Here is a 6,254-nt window from a genome sequence, read left to right as displayed (position 1 = left end):
CTACCTTCTGCACGGATCATATCTAGATCTCTTGTTTTCCATGTTGCAGGCAGGTGCTATCACATGTTTGATTACAGACACAACGCCACAAGCTATCAATGTATTGACATCTGAGTTGTGTTTAGCAGGTCCTACATAACTACCACAAACAACAGCTTTAGGCAACTCTTTAGCAGTCACAAGACACTGTTTTAACATCGCTTTCACCTGTTCTTGATCTTGAACTCTGATGCGTGTCACACACATCCTCCTGCAAAGAACTGGCATGAGATGACTCAGCTGACACTTCCACCACACCAGATGTTGCCTCCTGCAAAAAAGAAATGTATTATTTTACCTTCATTAACAGTAACAGACCTCTACACACATACACATAAATACAAACTACTACAAATGACATCACAACTTGTGCTGTTTGTGTCTGTTTGGATCACTTATGCAACCTAGCCTGGACAACAGATATCTACAAGAAATCAAACAGCTTCACATGTTCTGTAAAAATACACTAGAGCACAAACCTCCTCCTTTGCAGCATCTTGCACAACTGATGTGGACGATGATGTCGTGGACACACACCCCTCATTGCCCAGTGATGCCTTCACCTACAACAACACAACCACAACAAAACGTATAAATGAACTGCCCAAACTAAACTCACCTATTGGTAACAAACAATCACATATACTCAAGCAAACTGTATTTGATGGACACTGTTACTTCTCTCAAACAACCCAAATATATTGTCATTATATTGTTCATTATATACATAGAATATCAACAAACCTCCTCCTTTGCAGCCACACACACAACACTGGTAGGAGAAGAACAGGAGCTCTCCTCTGCAACACTCAGTGCTTCCTCCACCTAAAACAGGCAAACGCATGAATAGACTTCATAAACACAATAACATTGGTACCTTCACAAACTGTCATATAGTTTCTTAGTGTACATGCTTAAAACATAGCCTTGCTGTCTAACTTGTCCTCGCTATAGAACAAACATACATATATAACTGAAACATAAAAAATACAAACAATAACTTACCTGGCACTGTGACAGGCTCTTCTTCAAGGACACAGCCCTCTTCCTCTGTACCAAAATGGGCTTCTGATTAACAAACAACATAACATCATTTAGCAATTGTATTGCATACTGCATATACACAATTTACGCAGTTGTCATTGTTTTAATCAAGAGTACATACACAGTAGAATTTCTCCTAAAATTTACCTTTCTGCCTTTAGGAACACCTGTGGACTCTGCAACACAGGGCACATCTGATGGTACAACCTTGTCCATCGCAACAGGGCAAAACTAAACCACACCGGTGTTAATGGGATGGAGCACTCCTTCACCAACTGCAAAAACAAATTTACACACAATATTGTTGTTGAGTCTGTCAACTCATAAGTAGACCATACTGTAATACATGTTACACTAAAAACATACATTTCTAAAAGCTGTATGAGTGTATTTGTCTGTGCTAGCATGAGAGAACATAACAAACCTGCTGCTCAACCATCCTGCTCTCCCCCGACGAGTTCCTCTGTAATAAAACACAACATTGTTGGTTAAAACACAAGTACTGTTTTACCAACACTTACATTTCATACTATTACTTCACATTTACCATATCTCTATTTCACAACTACATTGCAAGCATATTACCTTCCTGCTCTGTCCAACAACAGACCACTCAAAGGGGTTCAATGGAGGACGTGGTGATGTTTCCTTCCCCTTCACCACCACCCTTGGAGTGAAACGCGCTGCCACGCTCCTGGAGGGAGACTGCACCTGCGACTGCGCACTTGCAGAGACTGACTCCAGCTTCTGTAACAAGCATAATTTCCTTAATGCATAATTTGTTAAAATGAACACTTACAAAGTCAAGAATTACAGACAAACAATTCAAAGCATACATGACTATGATGACTCATAGCATACATGACTACAATTAACACCGTCAACAATAAACACATCTACTACATCTAAACAGAAAGCATTTTACATCCAACTTACTGTATAAGCAGCATTCCACAACAACTGTGCAAAGATAGGCATCCCCTCATCATCAGACAAGTGGATCTGTTCAAAATACATGACAATATATCAATCACATGCAATCCATATGTATCTGCCATAAAGTGCTCTAATCATAAACGACAATTGCACTTACGCCATCAGTGGCCCACAGTTCAGGCTGGGACAAAGGGAAGTGCTTAGCATTGGACAAGTACTTCACACCTAACATAGGACAACAGAGAGTATGAAATATCACCAAATACTTTGCATGTCATTCATGTCCAAAAATAATATAATTCAATTACGTATTTATTGCTAACATAAAAATTATACAGTGAAGACCACTATACATCAGATCTTTTAGAATACATACCCATACGAGCTGCTACACGATGAAACTCCTGCCGCAAAAGATCCTGAGGAGCCACATCCATGCAGAGGCGTGGAGGGAAATCCACAGCCACAACCTGGTTATAACAATTCAGGTTAGATAACAGTTATGAATTCATACCTATCAACACAGGAAATTACAAACTTTTTCTTGAAATACACTTACATAAACATATATATTTGTATACTATATATATATATATATATATGATATAACACCAGCAGCAATAAATAATTTACAAGTAAGCTTACATTGGACCAACGGGAGCAAGCACTCGTCAGAAGCTTGCCAAACTCTTCACCAGCTTCACCAATGGTCCTGGAGGCTGTCAGGTTGTTACTAGGAGCAAGAACACAAACAAGTTCAGGAGATTGGGAAATGGGTGCATTAATCAACTCAATCCTCTCATCATTAGCAGAACCCCCTGGTGTCGACATGATACCAAAACACAGTTTTCCCTCTGGCATCTTCACGAATCCATCAGCAATGGATCGTAGATGAGAGTCCCCTACAAGAAGAACAAACTAACACAACAGAGAACACTTATTATTAATTGCCAATTCACAATTACTACATTTACACATCTGGTACTTGCTATATGAAATCATAAATATTACCTACTTGTCAGGAGACTCAGCCGGAAGGACCAGTTTATGACATTTACCACTCAATGTCGAAACTGTCCATTTCCGCACAGCATGGCGATACCCTGTACCCCTGCCTATTCATAACGACAAATCACAAAAGAACACATTATACATATCAGGCTTTCATAACATGAATTTTGTATGAATAACACTTAATGTTTTTGCTACTACAAAACACGATAAAACACAGAATATACTATAATCACTACATACACTTCTATAGAAAATAAAATATTAATACATATGTGCATTGAACCAATTGCTGGGCTTCAGAAACTTCACGTCCGGTGTACACCGCTCAGTCATTCGCTTTTTGGCTGCCACTGAGCGACGATGACCACGACCGCGAGGCATCTGCAAATATAACAAAAACCTCTTAGAAAGACATGAAAAAACCCGTATTAACTTAACTCTGATAAATCGATACTTACAAAGATGGATAAGGAATTACAACGACTTACTAAAAACAATCCTTCTCACACTAACATTGCGATCCTACATTATTACGCCTTCATTCCATTTTCTATCTAAAACACACGAATACATGACGAAACCAAATCTTTCAACGTCTTAGAAATCAAGTACTAATACTAACGTCACAAATGCGATCTCCACTCTACGTAACTGCAAACCCTAACATGGAACATCGCCATGTATTTCAAACACATGCTGTTTGTTTACACATCAACCACGTTTTAATTCCATGAAAAAACAGATCACCATTTAGAAGATCATCACTGACGATGTACGCAGACATTGTGTGATCCAATGTAAAATGACTACAATGTCATACTTACATATAACGTATAGATATCACAACTGAGTAAAAGCAAAACAGTGTAAAGGCGCCACAGTGTTTGTTCACCTTTCCAACGTAGCAAAACAACACCGACGCTACAAGTAAACAGAGAACGTGCTTGAAATGCAACCACGTGAAGCCCTATCGTAATACCAGTTACGCTATTTACACTTCTTATGCTGCCGACTCACAGGCATAACAACTTCGAGCCATATTTCGCTTATGTGAGATTTTCGCACAACACACATCATAACTAAACACCCATTTAACTGATTTAATAAACTCCTGTTAATACATGTGCTGCCGACTCTAAAACAATACAACTTTACGCCATTTTTCTTACGTGCGGTATACTCAAAGACTAAACCGTAAAAAAAAACAGTAACGCTCATTTAACCTTTTCTTTTCAAACTGCTGTTATACCTGTGCTGCCGAAGGAACAACTTCACACTCTATTTCACTCACGTGCTATTTACACACAACACTAAGCGTCATACATCTACAACGCGCATTGAACTTTGTTTTCTTCAGAATTGATGTTAAGACCTTTGTTGCCGACACAAAAGCAGAGCAACATCGCGCCAAATTTCGCTTACATGCCATTTAAACACTACAGAAAGCGTAACAAATCAATAACGCTCATTTAATCTTCTACTCTTTAAAACTCTGTCTTGCTTATGCTGTCGACTCACCAACGAAACAGCTTTGCACCATACATGTTATTTACACAGTAAACAAAGCGTCACAAATCAATAACGCTCTAAAATAACATGAACACAATGAACACACACACAACAACTCACACAAGTAATACGGATAAATGCCACTCACCTTAATATGAAGAGATCCTCAAGGAAAACAGCTACACGAAGAAACAAAGAAATTAAAATCCCTGTTGTGTCTTCAAAGTCTGATCCTCACGAGCCAGGAAACAAAAGTCTCTTGTCTCAGAAGAGCAGTAGGAGCCTCTCGATGAAACACCAAAAAGCACAGAGCATTACCTGGGCTCACCTTTTATGACCAGCCTGTATTGTTTCAACAAGCCAATCAGCGGCAGCCATACCACATTACGTATAACAATGCAGGGCGTACACTGTCCTCACCAACGTCCGCAGAGCTCGCCTACTATCGAAACATTATCAGCAACCAAAATAAAAGTCCCTAAAAAACAGTCACATTTGTTACTAAACAATCATGACTATTGTATCGCGTATATTATTGTTAGTATTAATCAATTTAAAGCCTACACATATCACTATTTACTGATGTATGCCCTCATTATAAACATGGTATTCTTGGTTCCTTTTTTAATCTAAATAAAACTTACCATTATTACTTAGAGAAACCTTAATTACCTCACAGTCAAACACGTATACCTCCACGAACGATTAACTTTTTTAAAAACTGCTCCTCGCATTTAATCTGTCCCTAAACAAACACATCTTCAAAGACGCTGCTTTAGCTCAGTTGGTAAAGCGGACGAATATTGTATGGAAGCTTTACGCCCCATTGCACTGATCACAGGTTCGACTCTCGTTCTGGCGATCTTTTAATGCATGTCATCCCTCACTGTCTACTCCCAACTTTAATGTTACCATTTCACTACCTTATAAACAACTTTGCAACTTTATAATTCGTCTACATACTCTAACTTTACCTGACTTCACATATTATAACATCAACACATCCACAAAAAGAGGAGAAAATAACTATGGTATCTGATATCACACGGAAATCCGCCGTTACCAACCAATCCCGCAACACCTCCTTAAAAAACCTACACTTCCGATTCTACCTTCACTCTTCATGAGACATCCACAAAGATACATCTCCGACTCAACACTTAAAGCCTCAAATTCTCCAAACACTTCTCAAGACACTCTAAAAGTAAGTATATATTCTTGGTTCTTTTTGCCAAACAACAGCCACTATGCCATTCAGATATGCACTCACAACATTTTATTAGATATGTTAAAACAAAAGATATCTAATTCACATTCACCATTTACAGTGACACTCACACAGCGAGTTTCCCTTCTCAGACGAAAACAAAAACGGATAAAGAAACAACTAATCCACTAAATGTATTACAATGTGTCTTGAATTTGTGTATCAACTAACTCATTATACACGAGCTCATTACAATAACACTCGCCACTACATTCGCTATCTACTATGCATCAAATACCATCCCCCACATCCTTGTCACAACGACAGGCCTAACACCACAACAGTACAGTAGGCCAACAAATTACACCTACAGTCACTGACAAACGAAGAAACCGCGCTAACCAAAAGCACACTAACTGCGCTTTTCAACACATGCAACCTAAACATTGCATGTGTAACGACAAACCTAAATTTCCTAAATAGAAACCTGCATTTCAAACAGTTA

At 38.7% G+C, this 6,254-nt stretch overlaps 1 pseudogene; it reads right to left on the bottom strand.

Moving 5' to 3' along the window:
• Positions 1–774: 774 nt before the first annotated feature.
• On the bottom strand, positions 775–3,414 carry LOC138591978 (uncharacterized; annotated as a pseudogene).
• Between the last annotated feature and the right edge of the window lie 2,840 nt (positions 3,415–6,254).

Source organism: Semicossyphus pulcher, unplaced genomic scaffold (genome assembly GCF_022749685.1).
Source record: "Semicossyphus pulcher isolate SPU_LCO1_2020_fin unplaced genomic scaffold, fSemPul1.0.p SCAF_1, whole genome shotgun sequence".
NCBI classification, from domain to species: domain Eukaryota; kingdom Metazoa; phylum Chordata; class Actinopteri; order Labriformes; family Labridae; genus Semicossyphus; species Semicossyphus pulcher.
This window is presented reverse-complemented; position numbering and strand designations above follow the sequence as displayed.